Below are 13,285 nucleotides of genomic sequence, written 5' to 3' on the forward strand. Positions count from 1 at the left end.
TTGTAATTTGTTTCCTTTGATTTTCACTTCTTGTTTCCTTCTCATTATAGCTACTGAAATATTTTTAGGGAATTATTATAATATAATGACAGTTACCTATGTCAATTGTTTGTCATACATAGCTTAACACCTGTTTTTAAGATTCGGCCTTAACTATTTTCTGACTAAGCACATACTTCCTGTAACTTCCCAAAATAACATTTGGTGATCACTGGAGCTAGAAGAGCTGCTGCTAGCTGGAAAGTGACATTTGCAATGTCCACACAACAATCAAAATTTATTAGAGAGCGTCTATCCGAATGCCTATTACAATGCAATCAGTCATTGATCCTTCACTGAGAAGCTTCTGAAAGTCACTTCTACTCTGCACAYACACAAACCTAATAAGCACCAAAAGAAACTCAAGGAAATAAAGAAAAAACACCCTAAAAAGCCTTTAAATTCTTACAGTTTTGAGCACAGTTCTTCTCAAAAAATCTCATATATTCAGGATCAGTTTATAACACTGTTATWTATGACAAACATCCTGCTTAAATAAGCTGGACAGGCTCTTAAGCAAATGGACTGACAAAGACACATCACAGTTATGACATTATTTGCTTAGCAAGGTTATGTGATTATTTTGCAATGATGGAAGTTTCATTAGGAAACACTTCCAYTGCACTGCCAGACAACAAGATGTGTAACATCCTGTGGGAAAGAAGCTCTGATCTGTGCACTTGGGATCACATCAAAAAGAAAGTTACATGTTCTATGAGCCAYTGGTCCTCTGGTGTCTTGCTTCTCTTATTCTGAAGCCACACAGCAAAGTTCTGCCTWTTGAGCAATGTTATTACCTGTGCAATAAAATGTCCTGAATTGTGTTTATTTAATGATGTTTAAACAAAAACCCAAACAAACAGTGAGTTCACTTTTTATTTCAAGTGAAATCATTCCACATATCTAGTCAGGAACAAAATTACTCAAGCAGGTAAAACCGTCCCAGTAGTCTATCAGGTCTTCATTTCCAGCTGAAGATACCAGAAAAGACCATATGTTTTTCCACATAATAAATTATTTTTTGGTTTAAAATAATCTTATTTCCCCTTCCTTACCCCTCCCCAAATTTATGCTACAAGCCCATTTACTCAGATTAAAACTGAAGAGGCTGTGGTTTCAAGACCCACTTCCTACTATGGCAATTTCAAGTTAAGGATTTCACACTTTCCCCTGTTCTTGGGTCATTTAAGTCCAAGTCAATTCTGCTCACAGGATGTCTCCAGAAAGTTCTGCTGGCTTCTTGTTTCACYAAAGCAGCACTGTCCCCGAAGTCAGCATAATGCAGTCAAAGAACATTTAGGAGCTAAAAGTGCTTCACAGAAAAGAGGAAAGCAAAGTTCAAAAAGGCACAAAGAACTCACTGGTAAGGTGAAGAGGTGAAAAGCTCAACAATAAGAAGCTCCCTCCTTGAAGCATCCAAGGGAAGAGGTATTAGGAAGAAGAAAACTTGCTCACTGTGACTAAAAGAGACTTCTGTTTTGACAGGGAGWGCATCCTATCTCCAAGGAAGCTTTGAAGATCTGCACTTCACAGAGCTTCATCTCTCACAATGAGACTCCTGGAAAAACAAACCCAGGCTCCCCAAAGCACTTACAGGTGTGCAGAGCCATTCCTAATTTAACGATACACTTGCTTTAAGCTTCTGTGTTTAGTTTATAGGCTTTGTTTATCAGAGATCGCTTTGATGAGCCTTCCGCAGGCACTGAACTGGTCTTCCTGAATTGCATCAGCCTCCTGAGTCAGGGATAAGTGTGACTTCCACTAATTGATTACAAAGAAGGGATCCGAGAATTGCAAACCTGGCTTGAACTGCTTTTCTTCTAATGAGAACACCGTGGCTGTGCAACAGTTAGAATGAAACTCGGGAGTGGACGGGACTAAACACAGAACAAAACTTTCAAACAAGTGAGTTTTCTGTCTGAGTAAGATAGTACTGTATGGAAAATCAGGCTATGAAAAGCCAGTGCCCATGAAGAAGACAGATGAGTCCTGCAACTTTATTCGAATTGAGAGAGTCCAGAGGGGAACAGGCCCGAGGGTTTTTCTCTCGGAGTTTCGGGGGCCACAGCCCCTCTTTACCCAAACTCCTGGCCGCACGTTGCCCTCTTCCTTTCCCCATGGGCTGAGGTACTGGGAAGGTACAGCCTTCCCGAACCGCCTACAACACATCCCATCCTAAAGCCGTCATTTCACCCCAAAGTCAGAAGCTCAGGCTTGTGCGGACCCACGCGTTTGTGTCGGGAGGGAGTCTGTCTGGGCTCTGGAACAAACCTGGGCTTGCACTTAGGAGAGACATTAGCACCCATTTCAAAGACGTTCACATCCACACCCTCACCCATGGAATTGTTCGTGAAGACATTAGCACACATCTTCCTTATCCTTATTAAACAGAACAGAGGAAGGATTGGACACTGAAATCTGGAGGGACAACAAGGGCTGGACAGTACCGCTGTTCTGCAAGAACTCAGTTTACGTAGCTTCCTCACCAGCATTTCTTTGTTACCCAACATGACAGAAGTAYTTCTTACTCGTTACTTAATCCTCCCAACACCTCAGTTACGAAGGTAAAAATCAGTTTCCTTTTGCACTCACAAAACTAAATCAATAAACCAAATSATTTATTCACATTTATAGAATTCTTTGAAAAAGGCAAAACCAAAGAGCTTGCTCATGCCTCATTGTTAGCTCTTATTTAAAAAAAAACACAGCAGGCAGAAAGCTCGATCTTTCACATCCGTGTGTCACGTTCAGGCCCTCCTCCTTATCTTTTACCTCAGATGACAACTCTTGAGRATTACCCACATGACTGGGAGACTGGTGACGAGCCAACAAATTACCAGGCCACTTCACACAGCCTAACAGGGAAGAAACCCAGGCAAATTGCCTCCTGGCAGATTTAGGAAAGAAAATTTCAGCTTACCTTTCCCTGATCCCTCTGAGGTGGCACCAGCGTGTGGCTGAGGGAGGGAGACAGACGCTCTCCAGCAGCAGGCKGCGTTCCCACAGTCACGGCACGCTGGGAGGCGGCTGGAAACAACCGAGAACACGCTAGTGATCAAGGCGGGCTTCGACAGCGAGCCACATCGCTGCCACAACTAGCCACACCGCTGGTCACAACGAGCCACACCGCTGTAACAACGGCCCACATCGCTGTCACAAGGGGCCACACCACGGTCACAACGAGCCACACCGCTGTAACAACGAGCCACAACGAGCCACACCGCTGTAACAACGAGCCACAGCGGGCCACATCGCTGTCACAAGGAGCCACAACGAGCCACAGCGCTGCCACGAGCCGCACCGATTGCAGGCGGCTGAGGAAAGCCGGACCTTGTGCCTCTCAGGACGGCAGTGACCGCTGAGGAGGAGGAGGAGGAGGACCAAAAGCCGCCCCAGCGCACAGGCCCGGGAGGAAGGGTGACCACACCCTCCTGTCTGAAACCACAGGTGTTTAGAGGCTGTTGGAAGACACCAGTTTTTCTGTCAAGTTAGTCATTTAAAGACAAATGATGACTTATTAGCCCTTCATGGGCTCCAATCCATGTTTTTAACTCAGACTACAACCGCAGGAACTGGAATTCACCTTACTTCCGTCAGCCTTTTAAAAACAAAAGCYAGCAACCTGGCCTTGACTTCAGAAGATACAGCCTGAGGAAGGAAAAGTGACGAGTCTGCCTTGCACCCAGCTCAGCTGACTGCAGAATCAGATGTGGCAGAAATTTGGGGTTTGTTTTGCTCTCAAACTTCTGCCTTAATCAAATTTCCAAACAGTTTAAAGAAAAATGAACTGCTGTTTTAAATTCACAAGCTGAAGGTGAAAAAGYAAACTATCGTTAAAATTATCATTAAAATTATAATTTCTTCTTTCATTTCATCTTCAAAAAGGTGGAAAAACAGAGCCCTATCACTGCAATGATAAAACCAAGCAGGACAGTAGCCATATCCATAATAACCTGAGGAGAAAACCCTTGGCATTTCAGCTGTATTGTATTTTATTGACAGAAAATAATTCACAACAAAACTGGCATTTTATTCAATTCATAATTGGTTATTACAACAAAAAAGAAATGCAAACAAACGAGGAGGAGAGACAGGAGCTCTCATTCCCAGTCCAAGAGGTGGCCCCTGGGAGAAGCCCCATGAGCAGAGCCATGTGCAGCAGGAGGGACCTTCTCCCTGCTGGCATTCCAGGAGGGTTCAGTCGTGACATCCAACAGCCAAACGGTGTCAGACTGATTTTTGAAATTAAAAGAATAAAAGTATAAAAGAAAGGCACACTGTGACAGCCATACACAATATCCTGCAATGCCACAAGCCTTTGGACAGACAGGAACAGAGCTGTAAATCAGAACTTTTTCCTCTTCAAAAATTACCGGTAAAAATATCAAAGACATTATCTGGTGTTTCTAATTTTTTTATCAATTCAGTAGCAGCATTGCTGCTCTAATAGTTTTTACTTGCAACACCTTTTCCACTGCAAACACTGTAGGCAAGTTCTATTTTTCCTCTAAATAACCAGAACTTCAATTTCTATACACAGAAGTAGGGTCCAAGCCTGGTTGAAAAAGCAGAACCATTTCATCAAACCATGACACAGCGTAGCCCCACTTCCTGCTGTTCTGATTCAATACGATCTATCTGCCTACAGACACGGATTTCTCTGAAATGTATTTGACATCGACAGAAGGCAGATTGGTTTTCTTTTCCTGCTGTCCATCTCCAAATACCACTGTCAAGTATCCTAATACAGTGGAAACAGGAGTTTTGGGGATCCTTGCAGCGGGATACCACCAAGCAGAGCCTTTCTGTGCAGYGTTAGCGGGGTTTCCCAGCAGTTTCTTTTCCATGCCCCTTTGGTAACATAAAGTTCCAATTTTCAAGCCAATTCAGATCAGGAATCCGCAATGGCACAGAACCATTTACCAAAACCCAGYAAGCTTCACAAGGCACCAACTATTTGAGTTTTCCTCCATCCTTCCAAGAGGCCTTGCACCCAGCCTTACTCTGTCTTACAGCAGACATGCAGAGTTCTTGGGCTGTTTTCTGGACACCCAAGCCTAGCCACTGCAGACACATGTTAATATTCCATTATCCTGCTATTGCTATTCCAAATGAAGAAGCAATGCTTCCAACTTGAAAATATTTCAGTACAGAAGTCAGCATAACACCTGCTTTCTCAGGTAGTCATTGACTGGCTTCCACCTTTTCTCCTCTTATGTATAAATGATCCTTCAACATACATCTGGAAATCACAGATTGCTCATTTCATCTTTTTTTCAGACTAGTATCACGTTAAAGGTACAAAGACAAAATAGAAATTTTTCTACAGACTGGAAGTCACTGAATTTTTTTCCTTTTTTTTTTAATGGGCATCTGCTAAGTTCACAAACAACTTATTTACAGTATCTTTGAAGTCACATCTCAGKGAAAATACTGATAGGCAGATAAATACAAGGTGAACTGGACAAGGGTGAACACTGTTACTTTACAATATTTAGAGTTCACTGTCACCAATGAACTAGCTTCAAAGTCTGCAGGCTGAAAAAAACCAGAAAAAAAAAAAACCCAAAATCATCTGCACACAAAGATGGCTTGGAGGCCACATAGGAGTTAAACTACACTAGCAAAGGTGAATGAAGCTGCAGAAGCAGCGCCCCAGCATCTCCCCAGATTGATTCAATTAGCAGCTGACACGCTGTACTTAAGTTCTACGGAGCACTAGAGCCAGCTAATCATTGCACACACACGGGGAGGCTGCTCTGGCTGCTGCTCTCATCTGCCGGCAGTTCACAACTGAAACAGGCACAGCTGATGGGACCCATTTATTCACATTCTGCTCATTACCCAGCCCGAGTGAAACAGAGGGCACCACAACAGTTTCAGCTGAAAGTCAGCTGGTAGCAAGATGGACACAGTGCTCGGCTCTTAAATGTGCTGAAAGAATGGCTGCAGCACAAAAATATGTTTTTAAGCATGGCCTGCGTTTCCTTTTTTGCTTTCTGAATTTGTACTTTTACTGGGAAAAAAACTAAAACAACACTATGGAAGACATAGTATTTCAAATACTAAGTAAAGAGGTTAGTACCAAATACTAGGACAAAAAGAGTTCCACAACATGCACATCAACTCACAATCAAACTGAGCTTGAGCACAGCAATTTTTGCCAAAAACCCAGTGTGTAAATGCTCCTTGTGCTCCTTGACAATACTTCAAATGGTTTTTCCAATCCCTCTCATTTTCAGCCAATAGCACTAATAAATGCATTCAGTACAGAGTTTTTGAACAATGAAGGTGTGCCAGTAATAGAGCCAGAAAGGAACTCAAATAATAACCAGGAACTTCCACTTGAAAAACATTAAAAGCAAAATAAATTCCTGAGCATCTGAGTTTTACCAGCTGATCTAAGACTGATCCCATGTGCTCATTTCCAAACTTAGAGAAATGACAATCTGTTCTGTGGCAGACAGTGCAAAAGAATTCATAAAGGGGTAAGATATTACAGTACTGTATTTTTGAAGCATTTATGCTTTAATTTAAAAGGGCTTAGTTCATAACCATCTATTTATTTATTAAAGTTTGTTATTCGTAAGAATAAAAATCTATGCAATAATAGAGTTTGAGGTTTGGTTACAAATGCATTTTGTTGCAAAAGTATTTTCAAAGCACTTGCTGAACAGGCGTCTTTAATTTTACTTAAAAAAATAATAATTAACATAACCCCTATGCACATTACCATCGTTAACGAGTTGCTTCTCTGCCCATATGTTACGCTAACATGAGTGGAAACCCACCAGATCAGCACTGTCCCCACTACCATCCCCTTCCCTGAGGACCACTGTCAATTCCTACAATTTTGCAGAATTCATGTTTTWTGAACAAAATTTGCTCTCAGAGGTSTAACTGTGAAATACTCCTGCCAAAATTAAATGTACTCACTGGTGCCTTTTAAACCTTAACAGTAGCTTCCAGCACCTCCAAACTTGTGATTTCACTAATTRCCAGACTCTGCAAATTACCTGGAACAGTGCAAAGCACAATGGCCTTTCTATGCAAGGAACTTTAACATCAACACAGGCTAATATTTAGCAACCAAATCAACACAGTGAATATTTAATTCACTAAGCTAAAGAAGACTAGGCAAAGGGGTTCAATGGTGAGTTGTTTTTTTTTTTCAGAATATATGCACGCTTTCATTGCAACTAAACCCCATTTAAAAAAACAAAGAACAAAAAAACAAAGAACAAAAAAAGGCTCAAGACAAAGTGGGTAACTTGGAAATTTTAATACTGGTCTGATGCACATGGCTTTCTCTTTAAAGCACATGCTGCCTTCTTAGGTATTAATGGTTCTTTGGAAAATCCACATGACTGCTCATCAAGCGTAACAGGTGAGCTACTCCACATCAACTTGCCCCTTCCCACATGAAAAAACAGCAAAGCCTCTTGTCTGCTACTGCTTAGCATCAGCCTCTTTGGGAGGAGACTGCTCTGGTTGCAAAGGCCAAGATTTCCTAAGGCAGCACTTGGACAGGCACAGTTCCCTCTCAGCCTCCCCACATACCGCTCCTGCAGTTGTTCCCAGTGATCTGGAATGATTCAAGCATTCTTAAGCTACAAGTCCTTTCTYAAGTGTGTATTCTGACTTGACAGGGTCGAAGTGGTTTTATTTGTGCAGTAAGACCAGCAGAGCTAAGGGACTGGTAGGCCTCCAGCAAAAGGAGAGGTGAAGAACAGCTGTGCAATGGCCCCTTCATCTATACTGCACACAGAAGAGGACACTGCACCAACCAGAGCCTAACCCCAGACATCATAAACATCTCAAGGGGAAGAAACCCCTTCTTTGAGGGTCTACAGCCTTCCTGCAGGGAGAGCTGCTGCTGTGCCTGCCTGCCTTTTCCTGATAACAAAAATTTTTTTGAATGTGCATTGGTCCATGGAGTTGCTTCGCAGAAGCAGGAGGGACCAACAGGGACCTGACATGGCTTCAAATTCAATTATCACTTCAACAACATTTTACTTGAAAATCCATGATCTCAGTATTTTTCCAGTCCCCAAAAGAATTAAGACTCAGCAAATGCTATGCACAAAAGAATTTCCATCTGCATAGAACCAGAGCAAAGCAGGCGAGAGTCACAGAAGAATTCTTCCTTGTCGTGCCTCTTGCACTGATTTCCAGACAATCATCTGAGCCGTTCTTTTTAAATGTTATGCTGAAGTCTTGCTGTGGCTTCCAAGTGGTTTTATGTGTTGTGAACCCTTCCCTCAAATTCAGTGGAAGGTTGGCTGTATCCTGAAGAGTCTCCAGAAAACTGAAACAAAGGCTTTAGAGAAATAGTGCAAGGAAGCAAACTCCCTGCTCCACTAATTACACTTGACTTCATTCTAAAGCTATGGTGGTCCGCAGCCATTCTCAGTAACAATGGAAAACATTACAGAAACCYGGTAGGTCAATTTGAGATATCTGAGACAGCGTACCAAGAAAGCAAAAAAAAGACCCAAAAACCACTACAGCAGATAAAACAGTATCTAGTTTATTACATATAGAAAGAGATTTCCAGAATTTACAAACACCCACATTTTCATTCCAGGGAAAGAGTCAATTTAAAAAGTTCACCCTTTTTTGTTTCTGTTTTGCTTTGTGGTTTCCTGTTGGTTGGATTTTTTGTTTTTCTTCTTTACAATATATACAATGGAAGACTTTGATTTCCTTTTTCTGATTTTTTGTCAGTTCCTGTGCAATTGATGAATTCAAGTTGACACTTGTAAATACCCATGTACAGTAATATTTGTCTTCATTGTAGTTAATACAGACTATTATTTTACAAGGAGTACAAAATTATTTTTCTTTTGGAAAGAAGTCAACTCAACATCAGGGTTATCTTACAACTGATAGTATCAGTAAATATGACTGTACAATCAAGGCCCAGGGACCAATGACTTGTATTATATTATTTTCTGAATTACAATCTTAAAACAAGAATAGTACCCTACTCTATTCTTAGAAGCCTTGTTTTAAGCAGGTTCCCCACTCTGTTTACAACAGAATATAGTATACCTCAGTTCCACATCAAAAAAGATGTGCTGTAGGAAAAGTTACATTTTAATTAAAAAAGTACATGTATAAATCAAAACCTATGTTAAATATTTAATACTCTTCAACCAACATTAAGTTTTGTATGTAATAATTTACAATGATGATTTGTCATACAGGTTTTCAGCAGCAAATGAAGTTGTGTAAATGTGCTAGTAAAATACCCATTCTCACCATGATGTAGTGGTGGGCACATCAGTTCATGTGGCCAGCTAAGTCCTTATGGTAGAGGATGAAGTAAGAGAGACTTGTTGTCCAGGTGTCACAGTGCTTCTGCTTGGCACAACACAGGATGTGCAGCTCAGTCAACAACTCCTGAGGTTTGTGTAAAGTAAACAAACTGAACTGGATGCATCGTACCCATTTACAGAGGAAGAGGAGGAAGAGGTGAGGTCCTAGTTGTGATAGCACGAAACATTTATAGTCTTGATACCCATGAGTTTAAAAAGAAGGATTTGTTGAGGTTGTGTAGGTCATCATTCTGAAATTGAAAGAAAAGGAAAATTAGCATCATAGGCAGTTTAAAAACTTTTTTTCAATTATTTCCTTCCCCCTATTTTTTTTTTCTTTTTCTAAAACAGTTAGTTTCCAAACTGAAAGTGTTAGCACCTTGAAAAATTATGGCATGCACAGTTGAACTGTACTCAAGCATGTGAATCCCAAAAGCATTTAAAACAGATGTTGGCAATAAAATTCAAAGCAGTCAGAAACACATTTAAAACTTGCAAGAGATTCACCTAAGCAGAAACAATTTAAGTGTCCATACTGATTAACTCTGACAAGCTCCTGCGACAAGAGAAAGGAAAGCTCCGAACAGCAGCCTGCTGTTGGCATTTTCAACAACTTSAACAAAGATTCACTGGATGTCAGGCACTATAAGAGGCTTCCTGGCCACCTGCAAACACCACRGCTTGCATGGGAAAGATGACCAAGGAATGGAACATTCAGGTGCAGCATTACCATTCCCTATTGATACACAAGTTCTAAAATAAATCATATGCAGAAAATTCTGGTAAAGTTTGTAARTTTTTCTACATTCTGCTTCTCTCTGAGAGAGGGCTGGGTGAACAACAAGGATGGGCAACCTTGATAATGCACAGCAWAGGTTTAGTGGGGAATGAATGGCAGAGGTTGCCTCTGACCCTGTCCTCCCAGCTGTCCTCATGTGCTGGCTGCAGCCACGCTGATCCAGCTCACAGTGCATCAGTCTGTGTCAGCAAGTCCTCAGGACTCTGCCTTTGTGCTGCTTTTCCCCAGGCAGGCTGTCAGTGCCAGGCCCCGATCAGGAGCGAGGCAGTGCCCAACAGGATGCACTCGGGGCTGGATGGCCCTGTGTCCTGCTGGCAGTGCTGTGGCAGCTGGGGCATGGGGGGCTGAGGTCACATGCTGGGGTACCAGGGCTGCCTGTCACTGATCCTGGGCCACATGGCCACATACACAGCCCTGGCGGCCCCCACTGCCCACCACCCCTGGGCCTCCCACACCACAGCCCCAGTCTCCTCTCTGCACACTGGTGRCATACGGCCAGACCCACTGGGGACTAAACCATGCACCACTGGAGTGAATGCCATTTGTCTTTTAACTGGGGTTTGAGGACTATCAGCATTTACATTTCAGTAGTTTTGACTAAAATCTGCTGAAGCAAGACTTACATTTTACATAAAAGTCTGTCTATTTCTATGTTYAATATTACCTGTGCTCCTGGACAGATAGGTAAACTGTGCATTTTCCTCAGTACAAATAAAGGCTTCCCATAGACATGTTWAAGTAAAACTGAAAAGACCTCCTGTCCTATATTCTTTAACTGCACAAGAAACAAAATTTACTTTGTGTGGTCCTTCAAATGAAAGGAAAGCTTATCCCTTCAAATGATGTGTGGTATGCTGTGAAAACTCCCTGGAGAATTATCTCACAGATCTCTTATTTATTTTCAACTTTCTTCTGCGCTCACATTGCGATCTACTGGAATGTTCCTACCCAAATATCTATACACAGCTTCACATAGCTGTACAGCTTTCAACTATATTTGACCTAAAATTAGCCAGTAATGCCATACTTCATTATTAATAAAGACAAGCAACAAAGGAGAAATGGCTTCATTTAAGGAGCAAAATGCGCTTGATCTGTGTGCTGCATAACCGAGGTGGGTGTTCCACACCCAGCTCCCATCCAGCAGAGCCAGAGGAACAGCTGGGTTCCCCCAGCAGGGCCCAAAGGTCCAGCCTGCCCTGCACTGACAGGACAAGTGGAAGGACAGCAAGAAACAGCTTTTCTACATCTTTTACTTGATTCTGCTAAGGAATTTTATGTACATAAATAATACATGCTTTGCAGTRTCAGGGCCAAGTTCTACGCCTCTTCACCAGTATTCAGGTCATCTAAACTCAAATACATCATGYATTGAACAGAACGGCCTGTCCCATCCAATTCCTCACCAATTCCATCAATACAGCCAAGAAGTCATCGCAACCACTACGAGAGGGCATTCATTCCTGGATTCCAGAGTTAAAAGAGCAGAGGAAGAAAGAGAGTAACAAGTCTATTGGGAAAACAAAACACTTCCTAGAGAATTCACTAAGAAAATAAAACTGAAGAAACCCACTATTACAGAAACCCAAACACTTGTACAATAAAGTCCTGCACATGTGTGCAACAAGTGAAAAGTCACAGAAGCCTGAAATATCCAAGCTGGAGACAGGATGAAGAGCCAGAATCATGTAGGRCATGACCTGGTACAGGCTGAATTTTATACAAACGTCAGCTGCAGGTGTGACAGGACACAGGGGCATGGAGCAGTTTCAAGCTTGTACTTGAAACACTCCAGGATCTTCAGCAGAGCAACATGGAAATCTGTCTGCCATGCTTTCCTGAAAATGTACTGGTAGCTTTTGTTTGCTTTTAATTTTGTGAAGGAAAAAAACAACTAAGATCTTTGGTAAGGACCATATGAAAGTATTGATTACAACTATTTACTTTTATACTCAATTCCTCTGATCAATCTCTTTCAAAAAAACATGAATTGAGTAACCAAGAATGACAACCCACGCTACTGCTACAGTACAGTAATGGTGRTTCTGTCTGAATGCACAAGGATGTGTAGGAAAAAGACAATCTGAGAGACAAGCTGCTCCTCCAAGGTCACTGGAAATACACTCAACCTATAAATCTTGGAACCATTGCCTCATGCACARTCAAAAGCTCCATCCTCAGTTTTAGCATACCAATGCTCTTTGCTGGACTTCAAAATATTATTTCCCAAATTTTTGACATAACAATCTGAATCTCCTCTCTCCTCAGTGAACTAATACAGTGTGCTTTAAGGTGAAAGAACGTTATTTGGACGTGAAGTAATCAGCTGGATACCTCCAGCCATAAGCATTTCCTTAACAACACACAAAACAGTGCAGAAGACAAGTGTTTTAATAGAGAGTGYGAGGACAGCAGCGAGCTGAGGTAAGGATTATTAAAACTACTGACATCACAGTTGGCAACCAGGGAAAAGGGAAAACCTGTGTTTAATCTATTTCCTATTCACCACAAGTTTCAGCTGGAGTCCCCAATAATGCAGTTTGTGGTTGACTTTATGGAAAAAGTTAGTGATGCAAGAAAAATGTACTGAAACAAACAAGCATCTTTAAAAGTTACTACAAGGTACCTCTGACAAGTAGTCTCTGCTCAACATCTGTTACAACACACATGCAGATAACACTGATGCACATTCCAGCTGGCAAAGCTTCCTTCTCAAATCCTTAGTCCAGGATGGATACAGCACAGCTAGCTGCAGTTCCTATTACAGYTGAAATCCCATTCTTAAATCCAGTAACTAAAAATAAGTTGATATTTCATTTTATTTCCATTATTGGGGAGCTGGAGAAAGAGTRCTTAAATTTTGAACTAAGAACAGAGTGTCTAGACAACTTAATCTATCTTTTCTGAAGTTAAACAGAATTTTCACACATAACATAGATGTGTTGCTAAACTACACTTAAAGTGTAATCCTTATTCCTTCCTTACACTCCATTCTCTTTGAAAGTAACCAAGGAGGAAAAAATATAACAAAGCAAACAAAAGTGAAAACTCAAGCAATGTTCCAGCAAAAGGCTTTCCAGTAGCCAATTTAAACTTCCATTTGCAATAAAAACCAATAATGCATCTT

General features: G+C 41.5%; 1 protein-coding gene across 1 annotated transcript in view; it reads right to left on the bottom strand.

Annotated features, from left to right (window-relative positions):
• Window positions 1–8,532: 8,532 nt before the first annotated feature.
• The window catches only part of IRS1 (insulin receptor substrate 1), a 46,093-nt gene continuing 41,340 nt past the window's right edge, over window positions 8,533–13,285 (bottom strand). Inside the window, exon 2 of the mRNA XM_057366879.1 lies at window positions 8,533–9,610. The gene's annotated coding sequence lies outside the window, so the exon portion shown is untranslated. The remainder of the gene's footprint in view (window positions 9,611–13,285) is intronic.

The sequence above is a fragment of the Malurus melanocephalus genome, unplaced genomic scaffold, assembly GCF_030028575.1.
Source record: "Malurus melanocephalus ecotype Western Australia unplaced genomic scaffold, MMel_1.1 scaffold_73, whole genome shotgun sequence".
Lineage (NCBI taxonomy): Eukaryota > Metazoa > Chordata > Aves > Passeriformes > Maluridae > Malurus > Malurus melanocephalus.